General features: G+C 42.6%; 1 protein-coding gene across 1 annotated transcript in view; it reads right to left on the reverse strand.

Moving 5' to 3' along the window:
* KCNB2 (potassium voltage-gated channel subfamily B member 2) overlaps window positions 1-3,529 on the reverse strand; it is a 186,131-nt gene extending 182,602 nt beyond the window's left edge. Inside the window, exon 1 of the mRNA XM_040067913.1 lies at window positions 3,245-3,529. The gene's annotated coding sequence lies outside the window, so the exon portion shown is untranslated. The remainder of the gene's footprint in view (window positions 1-3,244) is intronic.
* Window positions 3,530-15,128: the final 11,599 nt, after the last annotated feature.

The following is a 15,128-nucleotide window of genomic DNA, read 5'->3' on the forward strand; positions in this document are numbered from 1 at the left end:
TAGTGGTCTGTGAAGTTATGCTGGGACTGTCTTTGTATGGTAACCAAGATAAGAAGCCTCCAAGTTCTCTTCAATAAGCACTTGAGTTGTTAAGCTTATCTGTTCAATTTTTTTTTTTTTTAATTTAGTCATATATATGCATTTTACTTTGATTTAATTTGAGCATGACTGAACAATGTATCTACTATAGCATGCAATAAGATACCTCTAATTGCATAATAGTGAAGAAAAAAATCAAAATAATGAAATTCTTTCCATATCATTTCCATATAGCCAGAGAATTATAGATTAAAAAACATAGGAAGCTATGGGATGGCACAAAAATATACATTAAAAATGGGACTAAATCTACTCTGTAATGTTTTAAGCAATTTCTTTTCACATTATCCCATAGAATGCTGTTGGACATCTTAAAAAATCTCTGCAATTTAATATTAGAAAATTTATTTTGGTTTGAAGTTAATATTCTTGTTACAAAGTAAACACACATTTCTCCCTACTAAAATGTGAGTTAAAACATGTTCCAAAGATTTATTACAAAATCCAAGAAATCAAATACCCAGTTCCACTACTCTAGCAATAACCACAAGAAAAAGATGCCTACTACAGATGGAAAATCAAAAATATTTTCTCTTAGGGTGCTCATATCTTGATAAGACTAGAAACAGCAAAACACAACAAAGTAAACTACAGCCTGCTTCTTATCATGTTCAGACACCTGTTAGGTAAAAAAAAAATCTTATTCCTAAAAATGATAAAACTATAATGATAAAACTATATTAGACAAACGTAAAGTCCTTCCAGAGGCAATCATTGCTTAATTCCAAGAGCTGTGAGCATTGCTTGGTCAGAAGATATTATCCACTAATATGATGAATTAATAGAATTGACCTCTAAAAAATACGAAAATTCATTTTTAGACTGCATGTATGTCTGCTCTGATGAAGCTGAAGTGATGTTCAGCTTTAAGCACTTCCCTTTCTGCCTCCCGTCTCTTCCTCTGGGGAGCAGCAGGTCTGTAACTCTGGTAGAGCAGACACCTTCAGGAGGGTCTGCAGTGGAATCCCACTTGCACTGACATATTTCCAGTCACTGCCCCTTTCACCAGGTATCTCAGCTTGTGTTCCTCCTCTGAGCTGAGACCACACAGACCCTCTCCAGTGTGCCTTCTATATCATAACAGACGGAGTAAATTTCACTGAAATATCCTTCAGCAGGTAGCTTTAATTACAGTAGCATCATGAAGTGTATTTCACCTGTGCATGTAGTTACAAGAAGCTCAAGGAAGTCACATAAGATCAAGATTTTTTTCTAAAAGTGACAGTAGCAAATGGTTTGGCAAAATCCCAACTGTTGGCAAGAAAGCCATTGCAAATCTTGACCTCTCGCCTTGCTTTGAGTGGCAAGCGAGAATTTGCCAATTAACTTTCACTTACAAAAAAAAAAAAAGCCTGAGTATGAGTAAACATATGTGATATGGCATCATTAAGGCAACGGGACATTTCATGGTGAAGCGAATGGGAATGTTCAGGCTGAAGTGTGCTGCTCCAAACAACACCTCTCCCTCATCTCGAATGATGTTTTACTGTCTGCATACATCTGAATGAGGGCAACCTGCTGAGCTCCAGCGACAGCATCCAGCTGAGAAAGAAGGCAAGAGAAATTCAAATGCTCTGGTGAGAGCTGCCCGCAGAAGCACTCTTTGGAGAAAAAAAAAAAAAAAAATCTAACGAAGCCAGTTGCAAGTTCCACTAATGCTGAGTGAAGTTAAGAGTTTATCAGCTGTATCAGATTTATCAGTTGTTTGAACAGAATAGACAGAGGTGCCAAGAACCAAAAACAAACTATTTTTTTCTGTATTGCATCTTATCTCTCTGGGAAAGACTTCCAGAGTTTTGCTAGCACATCTTGGTGGTCAGAGAACAAACAAATTCCATAAGTGGCATGCACTCACTGACTCTGTTCCCCTGAAAGTTTCTACTAAAACTCTCTGGAGAATTGTGTTCCAGGCTTGGTGGAATGTTCAGTTTTGCAGACCTTGCCCAGCCTCTAAGGCTTGGTGCTAGCTCTGCTCTGAGTTGGACAGACTCACCAGCTGAGCAAACTTGAACTCTAGATGTTTTTAATGCAAAATATTACCAGACAGGCTTTTCCCCCTCCCAAGCCTGCCCAGTCTCGCTGCTATTCTTCTAAAACAATCCTAGCACCTGCTCAGGGCTACAGGATGGGGTCACTGAAATCCTTTGCTTAGGTGTCCTTTTAATAGCAAGGTCTTGATGACATTGTATTTGCTAAGGAACGTTGTCTGCACCTGATGCTATGGACACTTCCTTTCTTACACAAACATGGGAAAAGGGACAATTTTGTGTTGCGAGAGTCAGTCCTATCTGCAATGAATTAAAATGTCCAAGAAACGGCATCTATATTGCCTATTGTATCTTAATCATTATGTAACTTGAATTAAGTCCAAACGCTACTATAAATACGGACAGTACATACATAGGATATAAACAAAGGTCTACCTTCACCCAGACAGTGAAATTCTGGTAGAAGAAACACGCTGAATGGTTTGTAGAAACCATGTAGCCAATGAACATGCCTATTCATATAGACATTTACGGTTTTAAATCCAGGGGCCAGCATGCTATCTACCTACAGAGAACACATATGACAGTATATTTCAGACTACCACAATGCTACATGTATCTTCTTCTATAGAAGGGATTTTTCAGTCCGCGGGTAGATGGGGTAATTCCAACGACAGATACCGAGAAGGCTGAGGTTTTGTATCATCAGGTTTCCACAAGCACTGTTAGAGCATCGGAAACAAATGACGAGCCTTTATCGGTAGAGCTCACCCACGGCAGGAGGCAGAATACTACGAAATGTCATTCCCTCCCTCCCTTTAACAGCTCTGAAGGAACAAAAATACAAGGCACGGTTTCCCAAGCGCTCCAGGGTGAGGGTTGCATTATCCTGCCTCAGGCCGATCCAGCGGCCGGGGAGGACGCCCCGTGCCCGTCCCGCCCCGCCGATCGTGCCCCCTCCCCAGGGGCGCTCCCCGGGGCTCCCCGGGGCTCCCCGCGCTCCCGGCCGGCCCGGGCGCTCCGCGGCCAGCCGGCACTTCTCGCCTCCCTTGACAGTTCCCATCAGGGCGGGAGCTGGGGATGACTCGGGATCCTAAAAAAATCCAAATAAAAGCAAAAGGCAGCCCTCGGCGGAAGAGGGATGCCCTCCCGCTTACCTTGCTCCGCGGGCGCCCGGGGCGCCGCCGGGGGCTGCAGGAGGGATTCCCCGGCGCTGGCAGGGGCTGCTCGGGCTTCCCCGGGCACCGCGCGGCCGCCAAAGCCACGGCGAGGGATTTGTTTTGGTCGCTCCTTCCCGGGGAGGGTTTTCCTCTACATTCCCGGCTCCACATCACCGCCCCCCCCGGCACGGAGAGGGCTGGGGGTGGAAAAACCGCGGCAAAGGCATCTCCCTCCTACCCCCCGGAGATGAAAAGCCGCCGGAGCAGCCGCGCGGCCGGCGGCTGGGGCGTCGGGCGGAGAGGAGGAGGGGGGCGAGGGGGGATAAGAGCCGAGCCCTCGCTGCCCTCGCCCCGCCGTAATCCCCGGCTGCATGCGAGCCGCCGGCTGCCGGCGCGGCCGCCCGTGTCTGCGGCTGTGCGCGGCGGCGGCGGCGGCGGCGGCGGCGGGGCGGGGGGGGCACGGCCGCTCCCGGCCGGGACACGCGGGGCGCCCCCCGCCCCCCCCGCCCCGCCGCGCTCCCGAGCGCCGCGCCCGCCCCCGCGCACGCTGCGCGCTCCCCGGGCCGCGCCGGGGCTGCGCGCACCCGCACGCACCCGGCGCTACCCCGGGCGGGGGGCGCAGCCCGCTCCCCGCGCTGCCCCGGACAAAGGGTGCGGGCACCCCCCGCACCCTGCCCGGGCAGGGACATCAGCCACACACAGACACCGTGCAGTGCCACAGGCGGGCGCACACACACACACACTCGTGCACATGCACGGGCACACACAGCCCACAGTGACCCCCCAGGCAGGGCAGACACACACACACACAGAGCCCACACTGACCCTCCAGTATGCACACACACACACACGCACACACACATAACCCGCGCTAAGGGCACCCTCTAGGCAGGGGATTCCCCTCTCACACGCGGGTGAATCCACATTAATATTCGTAGGTGTGGGATGCACGCATTCCCCAGACCTCCCCACGCACCGTCCTCCTGGACAGGGCATGTGCCGGCAGGCACGAACACACCACAGGTACGCACTTCCATGTACCGTCCCCTGCCATACACATGGACACACACCACCTTCTCCTGGTCAGCAGTGCATCCACACTATCCCTTCCCAGTTTTCCTTTCCCAGCCGGGGCAGGGCACGGGCACACAGCGCAGGACTGACTGTTCCCGGCCTGTGACCTGGCCAGCCCAACCTTGCTATTGACATGCTGAGGGCCTGCCGAGGGCTGAACCCCACGGCAGAAATGCAGCGCCTGTGGAGCCAGGACCCTTCATGGGGCAGGAATTAATGCATTATTGTCATCAAGTCTTGGCAAGGTAGCAGGCTGCAATCAAGACTTCAGCTATCCCGGCTGCATCTTGCTGCCTCCCATAGTATTTTATCGCTCTTTATTGTTTTTCCTTGATCATTCCTGATAATGGGAGGAAGTCTCTTTCCCTCATTCAGTAATGCCCCACTATATTTCAGAGATCGGATTAGAAAGCTATTTTCCTTTTCAAGCTCTTCTCTGTTTCTCAGGTTTCATAACAGTTCATCTGTAGCTTTGTCCTCTTCATTGTGTTGCTCAGGCTTCATCTCATCCTCTAACTCTGAGATTCAGCCTTAACTGTTGCACATTTTGCTGCTGGAATGAAGGCTTTCCAACAAAACTTTTATCAGCTTCCTTTTCTTTTTTTCTTTTTTTTTTTTTTCTTTTAATTCAAAGACCTCCTAATTCCTTTGAAAGCTATCCAAGAAAGAGATTGGGCAGTATTTGCCGCCATGATTTTAATTACAACGCACCAAAAATAAGTTAAACATTGAATGCTTCTTTACTGTGCTAATTTGTACCCTTTTTATGTACTTCCTTGCCCACCATCTTGGGAATACATAAATGTATGATTTTTTTTTTAAACGTTTGCTCACCTTCTCCCAGCCTACCTGCAGAAGTTTTCTGAATGGCAACCACAGCAGCAGTCCTAGTCAGTGCTGAGTTAAGGCCAGTTTTCTACGAAAGATCCAGCAGAATGTACTTTTGTCTGAAACCTGGACGTCTGTGGAGTAGACATCCATGCCTATGCTGCTCAGCCTAGTCTTAGCCTTACGGTCAATCAGGGAAATTCTCTTCCATATCTTACATGTGATAAACAAAGCTCCATAGCAACCCATTCCTCTCCTCAGCTTCTCCCCAACTGAAGTGTCGGTATCTATGTATTTTATAGGTGCCGTCCCTCACGTGTACATGTGTCTCCGTGTCTCATTACAAATTTTTGAGTGTACCAACCAGTTTCAGCTGAGAAAAACTCTCAAAGACAATTAAATTACAGCAAGTTTAAGAAAAAGAAGGCAGGTGGGTGAAGAAACTAAGAACATATCTCTTTGTGCTCTGGGCACGGCAAAGGTGACATTAGGAGTTCATGTGCTGTTCCATACCTCAAAGTCTGCATGTACATGTGACAGCAATTAGAAAAGTTAACTGGAGCATGTATCTTCTTAGCCAGTGCGGTTCAGTAAAACCCAGGAGACAGAGCTGTAGGAAACTGGAGTTCATTCCTTCAGATTCTCATTAAATAATAGGTTCTGAGGAGCTCCAATTATCCTTTACTGCTTTTCATGATGCAGTGAGTGTTTTTCAAGCAGACTGTGTTTTCTTGAGATTTTATTACTTGATTTTTCATTTTTGATAAAGGAAGACTGTCTTATCTCCCTCTCATGCACATGCCCCCAGACACTAATAAGTCTTGCTTATTGGGAAAACTGACAGAAAGTGCAGTTCATAGGTGAGTTCGTGCAGTTCTTTGGCTACACTGGTATGCATGCTGTGTAGACACTGCTCCAGAATAAGCAATAGATCTGTTTTCAAGAAGGAGAAGTTGTTCTGGAATAAAAAGCTCCTTCTTTTGCTAGTATGTCCACAATAAAAGTAACTTTATTCTGGGAAATTATTTTTGCACATAGAGGTGCATTATTCTGCCTAGATACCTGTTTACATCACTGCGTCTTTGTTATTCAATTTCCTTTTATAAACAAATGCTAGCAGTTCTTGGCTCACTCCTTTTCTGGGCTTGGGGCTTTTATATTTATGAACGGTCATCTTCTGCCCTTACACTGGCATGTCTGGATATTAAGGGGAAGCCTTTATTGGTTCTCTAGTTACCAGAAATAAAATGCAAAATGTGTAGCCATGCTGATGAACAGTGTCTTTCAGATCATAGGAGTTTAGTCTCAGTAGTCAGATAAGGGGAAGAAATAAACAGCTTGAGTGAAAGAGAAATCTCTTTTCTACCAAGATTTCTGCTGCAGGAATTTCCCCCTCATTACAGTGATGTTCTTCACAATACCTTTCATTCATCAAGACCATCCTTGTAAACATCCTGGGCCTCTTCCTTCTCACTTAACATCTGTTTGCATAGATGAGCCTGCTAGGTCTCTGTGAGACAGTGCTTCCCAAATACCTCCCGGCAGTGAGAGGAGAAGCTGTTTAGAGGAAGGCATGGATGGAGAAAGATGGGCAGACATGTGGAAAAGTGTAGTTAAATCTTGATCTGACCAGAAGGTTCATTCAAAATCACAGTCTAAATGTTGCAAGAAATATTTGTCTTCTCCACTGCTGACCATCTTGACCATGCCAGTCATCTCATGTGACCCACTCATTTGCTTCCTTTTGAAGGAAGAAGAGCGGGTTTATGTTTGTCAGGGCCTTGAGGGCACGACCAGGACTGCTGGCCCTGACCCACTTTCCTTGAATACTTTCCAATCCCCATCTATAATCCAGGACCCCCTTTCAGCTCAACACAGGGCTTTCACTCTCTTCCTGAGACGCTTCCCTTAGAGAAGGGAATAATCTACTTATAGACTGGTTTAATGGCTATTCCTTACTTGTAGGAGCAGATATTACATTAAGCACCAACAACAGGAGGACTGCTGTAATCAGCATCAAAGTTGGCCTGTCTAAATTAATGACTGATCATTTTCCTGAGTGCAATCATCTCAGTTATTGCAATGCCAAAATATAATTTCAAATGGTTTTGAAATGTATCATAATTTTCCAGCAGCTTGTCTAAGAAATGGCAAAAAAAAAGTTCTAGAAAAGAGTGAACCCCATCCCACAGTGCCCTTTGTATCTCCCAAGACTTGCAGTAAAAACAAGTCAAACAAAGGCAGCTTCTTGGCCAAGTCCAATACTCTCTTGAAGTAAATAGCGTTGGGAATAGCATCTGGCAGTAGCAAAACCCACCACAGTTCAGACCAAGTCTGGTCTGGATTAGGGACTTCCTGATTATTGGAATAGCTTTCCATGCTTCCTATTGAGTGGTTGGGGTACATTTTGCATTTTTCCCCCCCCTTTTTTTCAAGTTTTGGTTTCCTTTATCATAGTTTTCTAACTCAGGGTAATATGTTTGCTATTATTGTTGCCGCAGATTAGGCTCTGACATGCTTTTTCCAAGTCTTGGGTTCTAGAGGGGCTCCTGGAAGTGTTTTCAGTCCTTCCACAGGACGCAATGGGACAGCAGTCTTACTAGTGTTTAAGGGCTGTCTTGTGGACACATCCAGGAACGATATGCTGCTGCACACAGGGACAATAGTGGCAGCTATTCCTGCTCTAGTTCATTAAATGGAAACTTACAGAGCTGAGTATCACAAAACCAGCAACAAAGCTGAGCAAGAGCATAGCTGGGAAGGACAGATCATGGGAAATATGCCATTGTCAAATAAGCCATAACTTGGATGGGTTTGAGGGTAGCTTTTTGTCTGTTTATAAAAATTGATTCATTGTTCCTTTCTTCTCTGGGTTGTTTTCTTGGGATTTGGGGGGGCTTGGCGGGGGGGGGGGCAGGGATTTGTTGTTGTTTTTGTTGGTTTGGGGTTTTTTTTGTTTTGGCTTTGGTTTTGTTTTTATGTTTTTGGTTTTTTTTTTTTTTAGATTCTGGACAAATCTGCACAAGAAAATAGTAATTGGTTTCAGGGCTACAATCAGTTGTAAACATGACAAAACACAAACAGAAACCAAACTTGAACTAAACAAAAGCATATCATTATGATTTATTGAATTATTAGAGTTACAGTTAGAGCTGTACAAGTTGACATTTCAAATTTAGGCATCTTCTCATATGCAGAAGTTAAATAAATAAGACTTACTGGTTGGGTTTTATGGCAAGCAAACAGGATGCCTGCTGAGTGGCTCGTGGAGCCCCACACTGCAACATTTAGGTTCTAGGATGTAGGGCTCTCCTTTGTGTAACATAAGATAGTAATGATTTCCACAAAGTCAAAAGTCTTTTTTCAACCTCCTGTAGTAAGCTATTGCAGCTTGATTTTTTTTTTTTTTTTTTTTTTTTTTAAATCCGTACTTGGTAATGTAACTTGCATTTTTTTTTTTTTTTTTTTTTTTTTTACTAGCATGAACTGAATGTTAATCCTGTCAGACAATTAAAATCTTGTCTGGCATTATTCACAGACCTTTAAATTGAGATCCCTTATTTTGGCCCTATGCCAGATCACAACCTGAGAAATAATTAAGCTCTTTTCATGAATCTCAGGGATGGTGCATCCCAGGTATAAATTTGTTCTGCTATTGCTTTCTAGAAGTAGCAATAGTTTGGTCCAAGTTGATGACAACTGAGCAGTCTAATAAAACCCAGTCCTGTCACTATGAAGAGCTGGCACTTACTGGTTATATTATATAGGGGATGCTTATAGCTGAGGCTATATTTAGCCTGAGGCTTGTTTAGGTGATCCAATATTGCTTGCTAAGTTTGAACTCTGAAATGAAAAAATACGTTTCCTTAAATACCATCTCCGAGGAGATGGCTTTCATGCCTTCCTCTGCCACTGCCTTTTCCACAGTCCCTCACTGCTACAATGCACACCTTCTCCCCCATCCCTGATGAGACAGAGCCTCACAAGTGGGGTTCTCCATTCCCAGGAGGGCTGTTATGGAAAACATCCTTTCCAAGCTCCTTTGAATTTTTATAATACCTGCCTGGGGTTTATGTGCCAGGCAGAAATTTTTCTGCCTTTCCCCAGTCTGGTGAAATAGGAGTCAGAATTTTCAGGCTTTGTGTTTTGGATTATTTCTGCTGTGTGTCAAAAACTATTTAATGATGGATTAATTAAAAGTCATCTGTCACAATAGTTTAGGCATAAGCAGAAGGCATTTTCTGCACAGGTCAAAGCTGAAGGAAAACAGCAAGGACTGGAAGAAGAGATGTCCGACAGCCGCTCAGAATAACCAGATAAATACTGTCTTTATTAGTAAGGGAGAATGTAACATGCAGGAGCAGAGGATTTTGCAATGGGAAGATGCCAATTGCAGAGAGAGGAGGATGAGAATATGGTAAGCTGTGAGAGGTATGAAGCTTCTAGTTGTAAGGGCACTCCCCTGCAGCTGAGTAGGAGAGGATAGAGACTGAGCAGAGAGATAGGGCTAGTTATGTGGGAAGAGAACTTCCTCCATATCTTGATCTCCAACAGGTTTTTTTGGGGAGCAAGAATTTTCCTGGAAGGCGGTTTGGGCCTTTTGCTGAGCAGGGCAGTCCTGCAGGTACCAGACACAGAGCTGTGCTCAGGCAGCTTAGTGCTGCCATTGGCAGCTGACACTGGGATGGGAACTGAGAAGTAAGCTTCCCAGAGATTGGACTGAAACTGTTGTCAACACATCTGATAAACTTGTACTGCAGTTAAATATGATAAATTACATGTGGATAATTTGTTTAAAACTTACTGTATTCACAAGCGAAGTGTTAGGCCTGGAGCTCTTATTCACATCATTATTTTTCATTTTCAACGTTTTCTCCAGGGATCAAATCTCAGGACTGGAATGCAGAAAACCTGTGGACATTTCCTCTTTTAATGAAATATCTTGATATCACCAGCAAAGCCTGAGCAAATAATAAGCCCATATTTCTCCAGCTGTGAATAACACATGACATAGAACCATGTCTGCGCCTGGCTTGCAGCTCAAAACAACCAGCAAGCAAAAAAAAAAGTCAAATTGCTCTCAACCATTTTTCAGGTATCAGATAAACTTGAGGATTTTTTTTGTTTTGGTTTGGTTTTGTTTTCCTTGTATGGGATTATAGACAAATCTAATAGAGTAATAAGTTAACCTAATTGCTTGGGTTTTTTCCTTAGCATTCACCCCAAGAGTTCCCTACAGCCTTTTTATCCTTTGTAATATCTGGAAGAGAGTACTGCTGTGATGTGTAAATGAAACACTGAACCCAAGTGGAACCTCCTTGAAGACAAACAATAATGAAGATGTTGCCAGTTGATGGTTTCAATTTGTAAACTCTTTTTGGGAAAGAACTCTAGTTTTTCTTGAAGCCATATAAAAAACAGAATTTCCTTTTCATGAGGATTCTTGCTTTTTCTAATCATGAATGGCATCATGACAGCTAAAAGAAATGCCAGCTTCTTGGGCAAGCTGCAGATTAATTTAGTGGTGGAGGGTGAGCCATGCCTGGGGCACACCTGCACAGTGAGCCCATATAAGTTTTTTCAGGCTTCAAACCTAAGGTGTATGAGCTGAAAAACTTGGGGAGTGGCTGCCACTTCACTGCTGAAAAACTGGAGGAAAGCCCTGCCTAGGTGGATGGTTCCCAGGTCTCCAGGATCTCACCTCAGGGAAATCTGAGCATATACCAATGTGGGGATCAACATTAATGTGGGGGACTCTAGGGAGATACAGATTGCTTGTGATGTGGCAAACCAGGCTCCTGAGCAACTGGTGATCTTTGATGAAGTGGTCCTTGAAGAGAAACAAGGTTCCTGGTCCCCTGGCCTCTGCCAGGAAATGGAGTTGGTTTGAAGCTCAGCTCAAAAAAATGGTAGAAATTCACCAAACCAAAGGAAATTTAAATAAGAATCTTGATACTAACACACTGGCTTTGCTAGAACATTTCAAGATCTCTATGTTCATAACTAACTTCAGAAATATCAGCCAGTAAGTGACCAACTTTTTGAAGTAATTTCTTGGATCATGCACAGTTCGTTATTACACAGGAATGCTCTGCTTCCGATTCTGCATACTGGCTCTGTGGGGTTTGATTAATACCATGGGGTGTTATTTAAGTCAAGGAAATACGACTTTTGTAAAATTACATGTTGAGTTCTCAGGTTCCCCCTAAGTATATCAAATCTCAATTGGCGGGTTACACACCATAATCTCTTCTGAAATATTTCATTAGACATTTTTTGTACCTACTGTAGCCATTTTTGAAATCTCCTGTAGTGTAGGATGAATGCAATGGCATTATGTTTAAAAAAACCCATCTTGGAGGTGTAAATTTACATGCTCACATTTTCCTAACTTGGCTAGAACACATTTTTCATTGTTTCCATTAAAAACCCAAATCCCTCAAAAATCCACAAAACCAACAAGACAAAAACCAAATAAAAATCTAAAAATCTTATTCTTAATTTGCATATTATGTCCTTCGTAAATCAATGGAAGAATGCATATATAGATACGAAAAATTAAACACACTGTTTTTGAGGAATATGAACTAACATGGTGATTAAAACGTGGAAGCTGATCAAGACTGGGAGCAGAGTCATGAAACTTCATTCTTCTTACTGAAGATTAAACAGATTGGTTTTGAAGTGACTCTTGTTTTATGTTTTAGTGACCTTTATTTCTGGCTACCTTCAATTGTACTTGATTTTTTTCCCCACAAACTCCATTATTTCACACTCCTGAAATACTCCTTATCTTGCAGAGATACACTCAGTATCCTCCATCCACTGCATCCCATTCCCCAGCTGCTAGTGACATATGCTGTGGGTGATTCTGGATTCTGTACACTTAAAAGCCAGTGTTTCTATTAAATTAAACAAATAACAGAAAAGGTGTATTGCAGCCTCAGAAGAGAGACTAATGTGGGTTCCTTTCCTCTCCTGCCACTGGTTTTCCTGGAAGTTGATAAGATATTTTGCAGGGGGCTAATGGATTTAGAAGTGATAGGAAAGAGATTGTGGAGGGAAAAATGGACCTGAAAGACCAAGATATAGATTTTTCCTCAGGAAGCCATGCTGAGCTGTCAAATGCCAAGAAGTGTTCAGTGGACACTCTTTCCCAGTGGATCTGAATACTTGGTTGTATCGCTGCAGTGACTTTGAAGCAGATGAGAAATCCTACCAAATCTGATTTGAAAAAATGTTACATTCATTTCACATAGATGGAGATGACTGCTGAAGATGCAAGTAACAGGAAATTGTGCCCCATGCTTTGCACAAACTTGTGTTGTTATTATTATTAATTTGTTTATTAATTTAATTTACTTGCAAATGACGTAGACAAATATTCCGGTTACTTAATTGTTTCCCTTGCTCATAGTTCTTGCTTTAAATGTTCATTATTCAAATTTGCTATTTGTATAGTGTTATGGAATCAAGGCAAGGCACTGTGGGTCCCATGATATAATTTCACTCCCGCACTAGGTTTGAACCCACCAGAGACTCAGGATGGCAACATGACCCCTGCACCATAACACCTCTGCTATTGTGTGCCCTGGTTACAAGAGTGAAGATCGGGTTCATTAGAGTAGCAGACATGCCACACTATTGCTGCCAAAGCTAATTATAAGGCAGAGAAACACTGTGATAAAGTTAATTGTATGTTTGCATTTGGTCTGGACTGAAGACCTGAAAAAGAAAACTGTGTCAGTAATTCAGTCCTTCACAACAGAAAAGGCTAAAATCTTGTGTGTTTGTTTGAGGCAAAAGGTGGCCATGGCTGTGGAGAAGGAGGATGGCTTTATCCACCCAGAGAATGTCATGTGGAGGGACAGAAGTAAGCCATGTGGAGGATATAGCTTTTTATCTCTGCTTTCCCAACATCTGTCTTTCCTGGCTGTTGCAGCTCTCTCTTTTTTTCTTAAAGTCAGACGTTAACATCAGCTGTCTTACATAAAGCATGGCTGATCTGTTAGAACAAACTCTTGGACTTGTATCTTTAGTTTTGTGGGCAAACATGAGATTCTTACAATAAATAGTGTCTTCTATGTGTACTGCCAACTGGATATACATGATCTTCAGACTGATGGATTCCTGTGAGCCTCCCAACAAGAAATGGTTAAGTAATGAACTTGTGCAATTGACTTAAGGTATTCAGAGTGAGCCCTGGGGTAAATTTTCAGTGAGACATTTCTATCACTCGATGAAGCTCTTACTTGAGAATTGGACCACTATGCAAACTACCATCATTTAAGACATAACCATCCATTCTATAAACTGAAGATTAACTGAATATTTTTGACAGTTCTGAGATAGAAAAGCTTTAATGGATTTCTTCTCTCATGTGAATTACTGACTTTCTGTGAAACAAAGAGTAAGCCCAAGCAGACTGACAAGCAGAGCAATAAGATCTGTTCCTAATTCTATAAGCCAAAGGTATTTTTAAAGTACACACTTGTTGAAAATGAGTGGATTAGAAAAAGTCGAAAACTACAATACTGGACTTCTAGTTGTATGCCTCCATAAGTACACAGTCCTTTTCTCCTCTAATTTCCTGGTTATTTAATATGACTAGGGGCAACATTTGAACCTCTTTATAAGGAGAATGCTTCCCAGAAATTACTTTATCTTTTTCATTTATTACTATTGAAAATGTCTAATGGTTTTCACCACCTGAATATTTTAAGCAGGTTCACTCTGAGTATTGCAGGTTTGCATTATTCTATTTAGCTCCTTTTAGCAGAATGATCCTTTAGTGAGTGAAAGGCCCTAAGGCAGAAGCTGGTTCCAATTTTAAAAGAAAATCTTGTGGTTTTCATCAGGTAGTGGGAAAAAAATCTGTAACTATGGAAAAAGCTGTGATGTGAGTTATTAGGTACTAGAGAATTCACCCTAGAGAAGCCCTTATAAATATCCAGAAAAGACTTCTCATGAATATTAAAATTTAGTTTTCATGCTAACACTCAGATACAGATCTTTATTAAATTAGGTTTCACTGGTTCCAAGAATTGCTGTTTGCTTTGTTATCACTAAGTAAAAAATGTGCTGAATGCCACTTGTGCTTTTCTTTCAGAAATGTCTCCTGTTGTCTCTAGCAGAGCAGTTACATATCCAACTTGTCTGATATGCAGGGATTTGGCATGGAGAGCTACAAGACATCTGGGACTTGGATATGGCAACAGTAGTGTCCAAGATAAGGAAAGAAAGGTGCCTACAAGTGAGAACTGTATAAGCAGGACAAAGGACACATAAATGGAGAAAAAATGAACACCTTAGTAAATGAACTTAAAGTTCATCATCATGATTAATGTTTCTCTAAGCTTTTGAGAGGGCCAGAATAATGACGTGTTAAATCAAGATTTTTTTTCAATATGCTATATTGGCAGGTGTTCATTAGAAGTGTCCAATTATTAACAATGTATATATTTTCTAAAGATTTTAAAAGATTAATGGTTGCACGTATGCATCTCTCTCCACACAGAAAAAAAAAAAGAAGAAAAAAGCATCACCCTTATACTGCAGTAGTAAATATTGTTTTAGTGTGCTCAATTTTTCAAGCTTCTTGAGTTGGCCTAGACTCATTACTGGCCTTCAACAGAAGTACAGAAAATGTTATGTTTTTCTACAATTGGATAAGCAATTCTGCACAAAGTGCAGATTACAGATTGCAGGCTGCTCCTAGATTACGTGTATTATGACTCTTTTGAGCTTCAGCGTTATGACTTTTTAGCTTATCAGTCTAATTACCTGTACCAGTACATTGGTTTAATGTGACATTAAATCAGTGCAAAAATTCGTTAGTTGGGGCCTGAGCCATTGTCTGTGCTCTGTCTGAGATTCATCATGCTGTGCTACCATCTGTGGACAGCTTCCAGGGAGAGAAGGCTGTTGTGCTGGCTCTTAGGGCACTGTGACATGCATTAGACACACCGTGGAAGGCCAG

The sequence above is a fragment of the Hirundo rustica genome, chromosome 1 (assembly GCF_015227805.2).
Source record: "Hirundo rustica isolate bHirRus1 chromosome 1, bHirRus1.pri.v3, whole genome shotgun sequence".
Taxonomy (NCBI): domain Eukaryota; kingdom Metazoa; phylum Chordata; class Aves; order Passeriformes; family Hirundinidae; genus Hirundo; species Hirundo rustica.